Source organism: Symphalangus syndactylus, chromosome Y (genome assembly GCF_028878055.3).
Source record: "Symphalangus syndactylus isolate Jambi chromosome Y, NHGRI_mSymSyn1-v2.1_pri, whole genome shotgun sequence".
In the NCBI taxonomy this organism is placed as follows: Eukaryota; Metazoa; Chordata; class Mammalia; order Primates; family Hylobatidae; genus Symphalangus; species Symphalangus syndactylus.
The window spans coordinates 23,360,624-23,376,724 of NC_072448.2; the positions used below are offsets into that span (position 1 = coordinate 23,360,624).

General features: G+C 35.3%; 1 long non-coding RNA gene across 1 annotated transcript in view; it reads left to right on the forward strand.

Annotated features, from left to right (window-relative positions):
- Positions 1-12,992: 12,992 nt before the first annotated feature.
- The window catches only part of LOC134736085 (uncharacterized), a 124,117-nt gene continuing 121,008 nt past the window's right edge, over positions 12,993-16,101 (forward strand). The window contains exon 1 of the long non-coding RNA XR_010119785.1: positions 12,993-13,035. This is a non-coding gene — a long non-coding RNA (uncharacterized lncRNA). The remainder of the gene's footprint in view (positions 13,036-16,101) is intronic.

The window sequence follows — 16,101 nt, forward strand, 5'->3', positions numbered from 1 at the left end:
CAGGCTTGTTATATATGCACACATGTGCCATGTTGTTGTGCTGAACCCATTAACTGGTCATTTACATTAGGTATATGACCTAATGCTAGCCCTCTCGTGTGCCCTGACCCCACTACAGGCCCCAGTGTGTGATGTTCCCCATGCTGTGTCCAAGTGTTCTCATTGTTCAAATCCCACCTATGAGTGAGAACATGCAGTGTTTGGTTTTCTGTCCTTGCAATAGTTTGCTCAGAGTGATGGTATCCAGCTTCATCTATGTCCCTACAAAGGACATGGACTCATCGTTTTTTATGACTGCATAGTATTCCATGGTGTATATGTGTCACAATTTCTTAATCCAGTCTATCATTGATGGACATTTGGGTTGGTTTCAAGTCTTTCCTTTTGTGAATAGTGCCACAATAAACATAAATGTGCATGTGTCTTTATAGCAGCATGATGTATAATCCTTTGGGTATATACCCAGTAATGGGATGTCTGGGTCAAATGGTATTTCAAGTTCCAGATCCTTAAGAAATCACCGCACTGTCTTCCACAATAGTTGAACTAGTTTACAGTCTCACTAACAATGTAAAAGCATTCCTGTTTCTCCACATCCTCTCCAACACCTGTTGTTTCCCGACGTTTTAATGATTGCCTTTCTAACTGGTGTGAGATGGTATCTCATTGTGGTTTTGATTTGCATTTCTCCGATGGCCACTGAGAATGAGTATTTTTTCATGTGTCTCTTGGTTACATAAATGTCTTCTTTTGAGAAGCATCTGTTCGTATCCATTGCCCACTTTTTGATGGGGTTGTTTGATTTTTTCTTGTAAATTTGCTTAAGTTCTTTGCAGATTCTGGACAGTAGCCCTTTCTCAGATGGGTAGATAGTAAAAATTTTCTCGCATTCTCTAGGTTGCCTGTTCACTCTGATGGTAATTTCTCTTGCAGTGCAGAAGCTCTTTAGTTTAATTAGATCCCATTTGTCAATTTTGGATTTGTTGCCATTGCTTTTGGTATTTTAGTCATGAAGACCTTGCCTATGCCTATGGCCTGAATGGTATTGCCAAGTAATATCGTAGATGCCTAGGTTTTCATCTAGGGTTTTTATGGTTTTAGGTCTAACATTTACATCTTTAATCCATCTTGAATTAATTTTTGTGTAAGGTGTAAGGAAGGGATCCAGTTTCAGCTCTCTACATATGGCTAGCCAGTTTCCCAGCACTACTTATTAAATAGCAAATCCTTTCCTCATTTCCCTTTTTTGTCAGGTTTGTGAAAGACCAGATGGTTGTAGATGTGTGGTATTATTTCTGAGGGCTCTGTCCTGTTCCATTGTTCTATAATTCTCTTTTGGTACCCGTACCATGCTGTTTGGGTTACTGTAGGCTTTTATTATAGGATTGAAGTCAGGTAGCATGATGCATCCAGCTTGCTTCTCTTGACTTAGGATTATCTCAACAATGTGGGCTCTTTTTTGGTTCCATATGAATTTTAAAGTAGTTTTTTAGAATTCTGTGAAGAAAGTCATTGGTAGATGGATGGGGATGGCATTGAATTTATAAATTATCTTGCATAATATGGCCATTTTCCTGATATTGATTCTTCCTATCCATAAGCATGGAATATTCTTCCATTTGCTTGTATCCTCTTTTATTTTGTTGAGCAGTTGTTGTAGTTCTCCTTGAAGCAGTCCTTCACATCCCTTGTAAGATGGATTTCTAGGTATTTTATTCTCTTTGAAACAATTGTGAATGGGGGTTCACTCATGATTTGGCTCTCTGATTGTCTACTATTGGTGTATAGGAAGGCTTGTGATTTTTGCATATTGATTTTGTATCCTGAGACTGCTGAAGTTGCCTATCAGCTTAAGGAGATTTGGAGCTGAGACAGTGGGGTTTTCTAAATATACAATCAATCATGTCATCTACAAACAGGGACAATTTGATTTCCTCTTTCCTAATTGAATACGCTTTACTTCTTTCTCTTGCCTGATTGCCATGGCCAGAACTTCCAACACTTTGCTGAATAGGAGTGGTGAGAGAGAACATCCCTGTCTTGTGCCAGGTTTCAAAGGGAATGCTTCCAGTTTTTGCCATTCAGTATGATATTGGCTGTGGGTTTGTCAAAAATAGCTCTTATTATTTTGAGTTATGTTCCATCAATACCTACTTTATTGAGAGTTTTAGCATGAAGTGCTGTTGAATTTTGTCAAAGGCCTTTTCTGCATGTTTTGAGATAATCATGTGGTTTTTGTCTTTGGTTATGTTTATATGATGGATTACATTTATTGATTTGCTGTTGAATCAGGCTTTCACCCCAGAGATGAAGCCAACTTGAAGGTGGTTGATAAGCTTTTTGACGTGCTGCTGGATTCAATTTGCCAGTATTTTATTGAAGATTTTTGCATTGAGGTTCATCAGGGATATTGATCTAAAATTCTCTTTTTTTACTGTGTTTCTGTCAGGCTTTGATATCAGGATGATGCTGGCCTCATAAAATAAGTTAGGGAGGATTCTGTCTTTTTCTATTGATTGGAATAGTTTCTGAAGGAATGATACCAGCTCCTCTATGTGCCTCTGGTAGAATTTGACTGTGAATTCATCTGGTCCTGGACTTTTTTTGGGGAGTAGGCTATTAATTATTCCCTCAATTTCAGAGTCTGTTATTGGTCTATTTAGGGATTCAACTTCTTCCTTGTTTAGTCTTTGGAGGGTGTATGAGTCCAGAAATTTATCCATTTCTTCTAGATTTTCTAGTTTATTTGCATAGAACTGTTTATAGTATTCTCTCTTGGTAGTGTGTATTTCTGTGCGATTGATGGTGATATCCCCATTATCATTTTTTATTGTATCTATTGGATTCTTGGCTCTTTTCTTCTCTATTAGCCTTTCTAGCAGTCTATCAATTTTGTTGATCTTTTCAGAAAAAAAAAAAAACAGCTCCTGGATTCATTGATTTTTTGAAGAGTTTTTTTGTGTCTCTATCTCCTTCAGTTCTGCTCTGATCTTAGTATTTCTTGCCTTATGCTAGCTTTTGAATTTATTTGCTCTTGCTTCTCTAGTTATTTTAATTGTGATATTAGAGTGTCAATTTTAGATCTTTCCTGCTTTCTCTTGTGGGCATTTAGTGCTATAAATTTCCCTCTGCATACTACTTTAAATGTGTCCCAGAGAGGCTGGTATGCCGTGTCTTTGTTCTCACTAGTTTCAAAGAACATCTTGATTTCTGCCTTCATTTCATTATGTACCCAGTAGTCATTCAGGACCAGGTTGTTCAGTTTCCGTGTAGTTGAGCGGTTTTGAATGAGTTTCTTAATCCCGAGTTCTAGTTTGATTGCACTGTGGTCTGAGAGACAGTTTGTTATAATTTCTGTTCTTTTATATTTGCTGAGGATTAGTTTACATTCAACTATATGGTCAACTTTGGAATAAGTGCGATGTGGTGCTGAGAAGAATGTATATTCTGTTGATTTGTGGTGGAGAGTTCTGTAGATGCCTATTAGGCCTCTTTCTAGGTCTCTAAGGACTTGCTCTACAAATCTGCATGCTCTTGTATTGGGTTCATACATATATAGGATAGTTAGCTCTTCTTGGTGAATTGATGCTTTTACCATTATGTAATGGCTTTGTCTCTTTTGATCTTTATTGGTTCAAAATCTGTTTTATCAAAGATTAGGATTGCAACCACTGCTTTTTTTTTGTTTTCCATTTGCTTGGTCAATCTTCCTACATCCCTTTATTTTGATACTATGTGTGTCTCTGCATATGAGAATGTTTACAGCACACTGTGGGTCTTGACTCTTTATCAAATTTGCTAGTCTGTGTCTTTTAATTGGAGCATTTAGCCCATTTACATTTAAGGTTATTAATGTTATGTGTGACTTTGATCCTGTCATTATGATGTTAACTGGTTATTTTGCTCATTAGTTGATGCAGTTCCTTGCTAGCATTGATGGTCTTTACAATGGCATGTTTTTGCAGTAGCTGATACCAGTTGTTCCTTTCAATGTTTAGTGCTTCTTTCAGGAGCTCTTATATGGCAGGCCTGGTTGTGAAAAAATCTCTCAGCATTTGCTTGTCTGTAAAGGATTTTATTTCTCATTCACTTTTGAAGCCTAGTTTGGCTGGACATGAAATTCTGGGTTGAAAATTCTTTTCTTTAAGAATGTTGAATATTGGCCCCCACTCTCTTCTGGTATGTAGAGTTTCTTCCAAGAGATCCGCTGTGAGTCTGAAGGGCTTCTCTTTGTGGGTAATCTGACCTTACTCTGTGGTTGCTCTTAACATTTTTTCCTTTATTTCAACTTTGGTGGATCTGACGATTATTCATCTTGGAGTTTCTCTTCTCAAGGAGTATCTTTGTGGCATTCTCTGTATTTCCTGAATTTGAATGTTGGCCTGTCTTTCTAGGTTGGGGAATTGCTCCTGGATAATATTGTGAAGAGTGTTTTCCAACTTGGTTCCATTCTCACTGTCACTTTCAGGTACACCAATCAGACATAAATTTGGTCTTTTCACATAGTCCTATATTTCTTGGAGGCTTTGTTCATTCCTTTTTACCCTTTTTTCTCTAAACTTCTCTTCTCGCTTTATTTCATTCATTTTATCTTGAATCACTGATACCCTTTCTTTCACTTGATTGAATCAGCTACTGAAGCTTGTGCATGTGTTACATAGCTCTCGTGCCATGGTTTTCAGCTCCATCAAGTCATTTAAGTTCTTCTCTGTGCTGTTTATTCTAGATAGCCATTCATCTTTTTCCATGGTTTTTAGCTTCTTTGTGATGGGTTCAAACATCCTCCTTTAGCTCGGAGAAATTTGTTATTACTGATCACCTGAAGCCTTCTCTCAACTTGTCAAAGTCATTCTTTGTCCAGCTTTGTTCCATTGCTGGTGAGGAGCTGCATTCCTTTGGAGGAGAAGAAGCACTCTGATTTTTAGAATTTTCATCTTTTCTGCTCTGGTTTCTCTCCATCTTTGTGGTTTATCTATCTTTGGTCTTTGATGATGGTGACCTACAGAAGGGGTTTTGGTGTGGATGTCCTTTCTGTTAGTTTTCCTTGTAACAGGACGCTCAGCTGCATGTTTGTTGTAGTTTGGTGGAGGTCCACTTCAGACTGTTTGCCTGGGTATCACCAGAGGAGGCTGCAGAACAGCAGATGTTGTTGCCTGATCCTTCCTCTGGAAGCTTCATCAGAGAGGGGCACCATGCTCTATGAGGTTTCAGTTGGCCACAGTGGGAGATGTCTCCCAGTTAGGCTACTCAGGGTTTAGGGACCCACTTGAGGAGGCAGTCTGTCCATTCTCAGATCTCAAACTCTGTGCTGGGAGAACTACTACTCTCTTCAAAGCTGTCAGACAGGGACATTTAGGTCTGCAGAAGTTTCTGCTGCCTTTTGTTCAACTATGCCCTGCCTGCAGAGGTGGAGTCTACAGAATCAGGCAGGCCTCCTTGAGCTGCAGTGGGCTCCACCAGTTCGAGCTTCCTGGCCACTTTGTTTACCTACTCAATCCTCAGCAATGGCAGATACCCCTCCCCCAGTCTCGCTGCCACCTTGCAGTTCGATCTCAGACTGCTGGGCAAGAAGTCAGTGAGGCTCCATGGGCATGGGGCCCTCCAAGCCAGACACAGGATATAATTTCCTGGTGTACCATTTGCTAAGACTATTGGGAAAGTGCAGTATTAGAGTCAGAGTTTACCAATTTTCCAGGTACCATCTGTAATGGCTTCCCTTGGCTAGGAAAGGGAATTCCCCAACCCCTTGCACTTCCTAGGTGAGGCAATGCCCCACCATGCTTCATCTCATACTCCATGGGCTGCACCCACTGTCTGACAAGCCCCAGTGAGATGAACCTTGTACCCATCTTCTGCATTGCTCACACTGGGAGCTGTAGACTGAAGCTGTTCCTATTCACCCACCGTGGGACCTCCTCCAATTTCTTACGTTTTTAAGGCAGACCTTGCTAAAGAACTTTGAACAATCTTTCTTTCTTTTTAGTTATTTGTAAATGTTTCAGAAGAATTAATATTCATTCTTTAAGTATTTTGTAGAATTCAGGAGGAAAGTCATCAGGTAATGAACAATTTTGTATCTTCTTGGCATGAAATTTTTAAGTTTGATAGATACTATTGTATGAATTTATCATGCACAACATGATGTTTTTTGGTACATATGTACCATGGAGTGATTACTTTTAGCTTATTAATGACTAACCTTGCATAATTATTATTTTTCTAATGATAGCTCTTAACTATTATTCCCCACTTTTGAAGAGTATAGTATGTCATTATCAGCTGCAGTCACAGTCCTGCACAATATAATTCTTAAATTTATCATACCTAATTAAATGTAATTGTGTACTCTTTGGCCAGCCTCTTTTTACTGCCTACTTCCTCTATTAACATTAGCCTCACTTATTTACTATTTTACTCTATTCGTGAAATCAACTTTTTTTAGACTCCACATATGAGTGAGATTATATGCTATTGCTCTTGCTATTCCTGGGTTATTTTACATAGCAAAGTGTTTTTCAGCTTTATTCATGTATCACAAATGACATAATTTTATATTTTTATAAATGAATAATATTAGGTTCACTGTATGTACTATATTTTCTTCATTCATCTTCTAATATACATTTAGGTTGAGTTAATACCTTGGTTATTGTGAATAGTGCTGCAATAAAATTGTCAGTGCTGATATTTCTTTGTTGCACTAATTTTATTTTACTTTTGGATATATAGCAAGTAGAGTAACTGCAGGTTTGTTAACTATTTCTGTTTTTAACTTTTGGAAATGTTTGTATTATTTTTCAAAATCATTGTACTAATACACCTACCAACAACATGTGTTTTTTCTTCCCATCTTCTTACCAGCACTTCCTATATTTTGTTCTTTGATTACATGCATTCTAAATGAACTGAGGAAAAATCTAATTGTGGTTTTTATTTGCCATTTTCTTATGATTAGTAATGTAGAGCATTTTTATATATGTATTACTATTTATATGTCATCTTTATAAAAGTATCTGTTAAAATATTTGGTCTATAAAAATTGGGTTGTTAGTTGATTTTTTCTTGCTATTATATTTTGAATTCCTTACATTTTTTAGATTTGAATATCTTATCAGATGCAGAATTTGCAAATATCTTTTTTATTCTGTAGGTTGTCTTTTTATTTTCTCAAATGCATATTTTGCTATGCAGAGGCTCTTTGGCTTGATGCGTCTGATTGCCTGCTTTTTGAGATCTCATTCGGAAAGTTCTTGCCAAATTCAATGTCTGAAAGTACCTTCAGTAGCTTTCTTTAGAGTAAATTTTAAAGTCAGGGTTGTTTTTAAGTCTCTGATTTATTTAAAGTTTATTTTTGTAATTAAGTGAGATAAATTTCTGATTTTATTATTTTGTGGGAAAATACTCCATTTTTTCACTATAATCAAGATACTTTTTTTCCATCTTAAGTTTTCCTGGTTTCTTTGCCAAAAATTAGTTGATAGTAAATATTTTGAGGCTTTCTGTTTGGTTTCACCAACCTATCTTTACCAATACCATGCTATTTGGCTGTTTTGTTTACTGTTGTATAATATTATATTTAGAAGTATGTAACATCATGCCTCCAGTTTTGTTATTTTGTTCAGTATTGCTTTGGCTTTCTGGAATCTTTGAGTCAACACAAAGCTTAAGAGTTTTTTTTTTCTGTTTGTGTAAGGAACATCCTTCATATTTTGATAGTGGATTAAATTGATTTATTACTTTGGGTTTTATAAATATTTTAATGATATTAATATTTCCAATCCCTAAAAATATGCTTCAATTTCAATTTATTTGCACTTTATTCAATTTTTTGTCAATCTTTTACATCTTTTAGTGTATAATTCTTAATTAAATTAATTTGTATGTGTTTTTGTAGTTACTGTAAATGAGATTCTTGAAATTCTTTTCTCATTTTACTATAAATGTGTAGAAACTCTCCGGATTTTCACATATTGATTTTTTATTTCCAACTCTACTCATTTTATTTTTATTTATTAATTCTAACAGGAATTTTTGGTGGCTTGTTCAAATTTACATATATATAATATCCTGTCAACCGCAAAACGGGACAGTTTGACTTTTTTCTTCCAACTTTGATATTTTCCATTTTTTGTTAACATAATAGATCTAGCTACACATTTTAATACTATGTAGTGGACATTCTTGTCTTTTCCCATATCTTAGAGTAAAAAGTTTGTGCTTTCAAGCATTCCATATAATGTTACCTTTGGGTTAGTCAAATGAGGCTTTTATTGTGTTGTATATGTTTCTTTTACATCAAATATTTGAAAATTATATCATAAAAGAATGTTGAATTTTATCAAATCCTTCTGCATCTATTTAAATAATTATATAGTTTAATCTGTTATTGTTGCTATAAAGTATCATGTGTATTAAATTATAAATATTAAACTATTCTTGCACTCCTAGGATGAACTCCATTTGACCATGATAAATGATTTCTTAATTGTGGTATTGAATTTGATTTGCTAGTATTTTTTATAGGATTTTTGGCATGTATATTTGTCAGAAATGTTGGTCTGTAGTTTTGATGTTGTTGCTGTGCTGCTGTCTGATAATTCTATCATATTAATGCTGGAATTGTAAAATGCAGTTTTGAAGTACTACCTTCTGAAGTTTTTGGAAGAGTATGAGAAAAATTCATAGTTGTCGCCTTCTTAAATATCTTTAGCATTGACCAATAATGCCATAATATCCTGGGATTTTCTTGATAGACACTGTTTATTGGTTTTTAATCTCCTTATTGATTTTTGTTCTTTTAAATTTTTTTATTTCTTTATGTCTTATTTTAGTAGGTTTTATATGTCCAGAAGTGTACCTATTTCTCTAGGATTTAAAGGGTGTTAATTAATAATTATTAATAATAATATTATATAATTATGGCATTAGGTGGGATGTATTCTTTATTTCTCATTTTATTTATTTGGGTTTTCTCTGTTTTCACTGAGTTTAGATAAAGGTCTTTTGCATCTATCTATCATTCCAAAATAATTTACGTTATTAATTTTTATTGTCTTAACTAACTTTTAAAAATGTTTTTCTCATCCTTATTATCTCTTTCCTTGTACTACTCTTGCGGATAGTTTTTTCTGTATGTCTTTTTATTTCCTTGAGGTGCATTATTAGAATATTTGAGATGTTCTTCCGTAAAAAAATATTGCTGTTAACTTAAAAAAAAGTTTTTATTTATGCCACAGATTTTGGTAAATTGCATATTCCTTTTTATTTTTCATAAAATATTTTTATATTTTTTTCAATATTTTTATTCAAGTATTTGTTGTTTAGGGGTATGTTTAAATTTCATGTATTTCTAAAGTTTTCAAATATCTGCCTGATACTGATTCCTAATTGTATACCATGTGGTCAGGTCAGAAGATATGATTTTAACTTTCTTAAGTTTATCAAGACTTGCTTGTTCACCTAATATAATCTCTCCTGGTGAATGTTCCATATGCAGTTGACAAAAGTGTGTATTTTTATGTATAATGTATTGATTTTTTTAGAATTTTACTTATTATTTTGTATTATCAGTCTACATTTTCAGATTTGTTATAAGACTATATTATGTCATGCAGAGGCTTGGAATTTTATTAATCCTATCACACAGACAAAGAACATAGCACTAAATGGGGAAGTTTTATTTAGCTTTTCTACTTCTGCTTTACTCCCTCATTTTGGAATCTCTAGTGTCTCTTGTTTACGTATGATGTGTATGCATATCTAAGAATTGGCTCCCTCTTACAAGTGAGTACAACTGTTTTTTTCGTTGTTGTTGGTGGTGTGGGTGTGTGTGAAATTCATTTAGAAAAATGATCCCCCAGTGGTCTCACCGGTAGAAGAGAAACAAACAAACAGAAAGGAAAAGCATCAACATCAACAAAAAGGACACCCACAGCAAAACCCTATCTGTAGGTCACCAACATCAAAGACCAAAGGTAGATAAAATCAAAAACGTGGGGAGAAACCAGAGCAGAAAAGCTGAAAATTCTTAAAACAAGAGCATCTCTTATCCTCCAAAGGATCACAGCTCCTCACCAGCAAGGGGACAAAGCTGGACAGAGAATGAGTTTGACAAGTTGACAGAAGTAGGCTTCAGAAGGTTGCTAATAACAAACTTCTCTGAGTTAAAGGAGCATGGTCTACCCAATAGCAAGGAAGCTAAAAACCCTGAAAAAAAAGTTAGATGAATGGCTAACTAGGATAAGCAGTGTAGAGAACAACATAAATGACCTGCTGGAGATGAAAACAGGGCATGAGAACTTCATGATGTATGCACAATTGTATCAAGTGGAAGAAAGGATATCAGTGACTGAAGATCAAATTAATGAAATAAAGTGAGGAGACAAGTTTAGAGAAAAAAGAGTAAGAAGAAATGAACAAAGCCTTGAAGAAATATAGGACTATGTGAAAAAACCAACTCTATGTTTGACTGATGTACCTGAAAGTGATGGGGAGAAGAGAACTAAGATGGAAAACACTCTTCAGGATATTATCCAGGAGAACTCTCCCTACTAATAAGGCAGGCCAACCTTCACATTTAGTAAATACAGAGAACACCACAAAGATACCTCCTGAGAAGAGAACCCCAAGACACATAATTGTCAGATTCACCAAGGTTGAAATGAAGGAAAAAAATGTTAAGGGCAGCCAGAGAGAAAGTTTGGGTTACCTACAAAGGGAAGCCCATCAGACTAACAAAGGATCTCTCAGCAGAAATGCCACCAATGAGAAGAGAGTGGGGGCCAATATTCAACATTCTTAAAGCAATTAATTTTCAACCCAGAATAGCATATCCAGCCAAACTATGCTTCAAAACTGAAAGAGAAATAAAATCCTTTACAGAAAGCAAATGCTGACTTTGTCACCAGAAGGCCTGCCTTACAAGAGCTCCTGAAGAAAGTATTAAATATAGAAAGGAACAACTTGTACCAGCCACTGCAAAAACATGACAAATTGTAAAAACCATCAATGCTATGAAGTAACTGCATAAATTAATGGGCAAAATAACCAGCTAGCATCATAATGATAGGATCAAATTCACACACAACATTATTAACCTTATATGTAAATGAGCTAAATGCCCCAATTAAAAGACACAGACTGGCAAGTTGGATAAAGAGTCAAGACCCATCAGTATGCTGTATTCAGGAGACCCATCTCATGTGTAGAGACATACATAGGCTCAAAATAAAGGGATGGAGGAATATCTACCAAGCAAATGGAAAGCAAGAAAAAGCAGAGGGTGTAATCCTACTAACTGATAAAACAGACTTCAAACCAACAAAGATCAAAAGAGACAAAGAAGGCCATTACATAATGGTAAAGGGATCAATTCAACAAGAAGAACTAACTATCCTAAATATATATGCACCTAATACAGGATCACTCAGAGTCATAAAGGAAATCCTTAGAGACCTAGAAAGAGACTTAGACTCCCACACAATAATAACAGAGGACTTTAACACTCTACTGTCAGTATTAGACAGATGGATGAGGCAGAAGATTAACAAGGATATCAAGGAGTTGAACTCAGTTCTGCACCAACCAGACCTGATAGACATCTAAGATCTCTACATCTTAAGTCAACAAAATAAACATTCTTCTCAGCACCACATTATACTTATTTGAGAATTGAGCACATAATTGGTAGTAAAACAGTACTCAGCAAATGTAAAAGAATAGAAATCACAACAAACTCTCTCAGACCACACTACAATCAAATTAGTGCTCAGGATTAAGAAACTCCCTCAATACTGCCAACTACATGGAAACTGAACAACCTTCTCCTGAATAACTACGGAGTGAATGGTAGTTATTCAAATGAAGGCAGAAATAAAGATGTTCTTTGAAACCAATGAGAAAAAAGACACAACATACCAGCATCTCTTGGACACATTTAAAGCAGCGTGTGAAGGAAAATTTATAGCACTAAATGCCCACAACAGAAAGCACAGAAGATCTAAATTCAACATCCTAACAATTAAAAGAATTAGAGAAGCAAGAGCAAACAAATTCAAAAGCTAGCAGAGGACAATAAATAACTGAGATCAGAGCAGAATTGAAAGAGATAGAGACATAAAAAACCCTTCAAAAAATCAATGAAACTAGGAGTTGGTTTTCTGAAAATATCAACAAAATAGACTGCTAGCAATACTAATAAAGAAAAAAGGGGACAATCAAATAGACACAATAAAAAATGATAAAGAGGATATCACCACTGATCCCACAGAAATAAAACTATCATCAGAGAATACTGTAAACACCTCTATGCAAATAAGCTAGAAAATCTAGAAGAAATGCATAAATTTCTGGACACATACACCCTCACAAAACCAAACCAGGAAGAAGTTAAATCTCTGAATAGAGCAACAACATGTTCTGAAATTGAGGCAATAATTAATAGTCTACCAACCAAAAAAAGTCCAGGACCAGACAGATTCATAGTTGCATTCTACAAGAGGTACAAAAAGGAGGTGGTCTGTTTCCTTATGAAACTATTCCAACAAATAGAAAAAGAGATAATCCTCCATAACTCATTTTACAAGGCTAACATCATCCTGATACCAAAGCCTGGCAGAGACACAACAAAAAAAGAGAATTTTAGGCCAATATCCCTGATGAACATCAATGCAAAAATCCTCAATAAAATACTGGCAAACCGAATCCAACAGCACATCAGAAAGCTTATCCAAAATGATCAAGTTGGCTTCATCCCTGGGATGCAGGGCTTGTTCAACATCTGCAAATCAGTAAATGTAATTTATCACATAAACAGAACAAATGACAAAAACCACAGGATTATCTCAACACATGCAGAAAAGGCCTTTGACAATGTTCAACAGCCGTTCATGCTAAAAACTCTAAATAAAAGAGGTATTGATGGAATATATGCCAAAATAATAACAGCTATTTATAACAAACCCACAGCCAATATCATACTGAATGGGCAAAAGCTGGAAGCATTCCCTTTGAAAACTGGCACAAGACAGTTATTCTGTCCCTCATTACTCCTACTCAACATACTGTTGGAAGTTCTGGCCAGGGAAATCAAGCAAGAGATAGAAATAAAGATATTCGATTACGAAAAGAGGAAGCCAAATTTTATCTGTTTGCAAATCACATAATTGTATATTTAGAAAAACCCATCATCTCAGACCAAAATCTCCTTAAGCTGATAAGCAACTTCAGCAAAGTCTCAGTATACAAAATCAATGTGCAAAAATCACAAGCATTCTTCTATACCAGTAATAGACAATCACAGAGACAAATCATGAGTGAACTCCTATTCACAATTACTAAAAAGAGAATAAAATACCTAGGAATCCAACCTACAAGGGATGTGAAGCACCTCTTCAAGGGGAAATACAAACCACTCTTCACAGAAATAAAAGAGGACACAAACAAATGGAAAAACATTCCCTGCTCATGGATAGGAAGGATGAATATCATGAAAATGGCCATATTGCCCAAAGTAATTCATGGATTCAATGCCATCCCTATCAAACTACCTCTTCCTTTCTTCACAGAATTGAAAAAGCTATGTTAAAGTTGATATGGAACAAAAAAGAACCCTCATCGCTAAGACAATTCTAAGCAAAAAGAACAAAGCTGAAGACATCATGCTACCTGACTTCAAACTAACCTACAAGACTACGGTAACCAATACAGCATGATACTGGCAACAAAACAGAAATATAGACCAATGGAATGGAACAGAGGCTTCAGAAATAACACCACACATCTACAACCATCTGACCTTTCACAAACCTGACAAAAACAAGAAATGGGGAAAGGATTCCCTATTCAATAAATGGTACTGGGAAAACTGGATAGCCATATGTAGAAAGCTGAAACTGGATCACTTCCTTACACAATATACAAAAATTAACTCAGGATAGATTAAAGACTTATATGTAAAACGTAACACCATAAAAACCCTATAAGAAAACCTAGGTAATACCCTTCAGCAAATAGGCATGCACAAGGACTTCATGACTAAGACTCCAAAAAACAATGGCAAAAAAGCCAAAATTGACAAATGGGATCTAATTAAACTAAAGATCTTCTGCACAGCAAAAAAAAAAAACAAAAAACAAAAAAACAAAAAACAAAAAAACAAAACTATCATCAGAGTGAACAGGCAACCTACAGAATGGGAGAGATATTTTGCAATCTACCCATCTGACAAAGGGCTAACATCCGGAATCTAAAAATAATTTAAACAGATTTACAAGAAAAATACAAACAATCCCATCAAAAAGTGGGCAAAGTATATGAACAGGCACTTCTCAAAAGAAGACATTTATGCAGCCAAGAGACATTGGCAAAAATGCTCACTGGTCATCAGAGAAATGAAAATTAAAGCCACAGTGAGATATCATCTCATGCCAGTAGAATGGCGATCATTAAAATGTCAGGAAACAACAGATGTTGAAGATGATATGGAGAAATAGGAACAATTTTACACTGTTGGTGGGAGTGTAAATTAGTTCAACCATTGTGGAACACAGTGTGGAAATTCCTCTAGGATCTAAATCTAGAAATACCGTTCAACACAACCATCCCATTACTGGGCGTATACCCAAAGGATTATAAATCATTCTACGACAAAGACACATGCACACATATGTTTCTTGCAGCATTATTCACAATAGCAAAGACTTGGGACAAACTCAAATGTCCCTCAGTGATAGATTGGATTAAGAAATTGTGGCACAGGTACATCATGGAATACTATGCAACCATAAAAAATATTCAGGGACATGGATGAAGCTGGAAACCATCATTCCAAGCAAACTATCACAAGGACAGAAAGCCAAACATGACATGTTCTCACTCATAGTGGGGAGCTGAACAATGAAAACACAGGGACAGTGTGGGGAACATCATACACTGGGGTCAGTCAGGGGTTAAGGGGTTGGGGGAAGGATGGGATTAGGAGAATTATCTAATGTAAATGACTAGTTAATGTGTGCAGCAAACCAACATGGCATTATGTACGCCTATGTAACAAACCTGCACGTTGTGCACATTTACCCTAGAACTTGAAGTATAATTTAAAAAAAAATAAAAGTATATTCTTAAAGTAAAAAAAAAAGAACCCCCCAGCTGTATCCATATTGCTGTAAAGAACATAATGTTGTTCTGTTTATGAGTGTATAATAATTTGTGGTATACATGTACCACATTTTCTTTATCTAATTCACTGTTGATATGTACCTGGATTTATTCTGTGTCTTAGCTGTAATGAATAGAGTGCTACAAAAGACACATAAGTGCATGTGTCTTTTTGTTAGAATAAGATATAGTTTTGGTTATATGTCTAGTGCTAAGATTACTTCTTAGCACTGGAGCAAATGGTAGTTCCATTTTTCATTGTTTGAAAAATCTCTAAGCTAGTTTTTAAACTCGTTTAAGTAATTTACATTTTGACCAACGGTGTATAAGTGTTCACTTTTCTCAGAAGCCTAACAAATATGTTTTTTTCACTTTTACAAATGGCTAGATTATATATATATATATATATATATATATATATATATTTGTTTTGGTTTATATATATATGTGTATATATATATATATATATATATATATATATATATATATATATATATATATATATTCTGATTATATTAAAGGTAATGTTCTGGGCAGGTGCAGTGGCTCATGCTTGTAATCCCAGCACCTGGCCAGGAGTTGGAGACCAACCTGGCAAACATGGCTATATCCAATCTCTACTAAAAGTACAAAAAAAAAAAGGCAGATGTGGTGGCAGGCACCTGTAATCCTAGCTACTTGGGAGGCTGAGGCAGGAGATTTGCTTGAATCTGGGGGCAGATGTTTCAGTGAGCCAAGATTATGGCATTGCAACTTGAGTGAAACTTCATCCTGGGCAAGAAAAGCAAAACTTCAACTAGAAAAAAAAAAAAGGTAATGTTCTGTAAATGTCTGTTAGGGTTATTTGTTTTGAAGGCAATATAACTCTGGTGATTATTTGTTGATTTTTTATTTGATGTTTTGTCCATGGATATAAGTAAGATGTGGAAGATTTCTAATGTTATT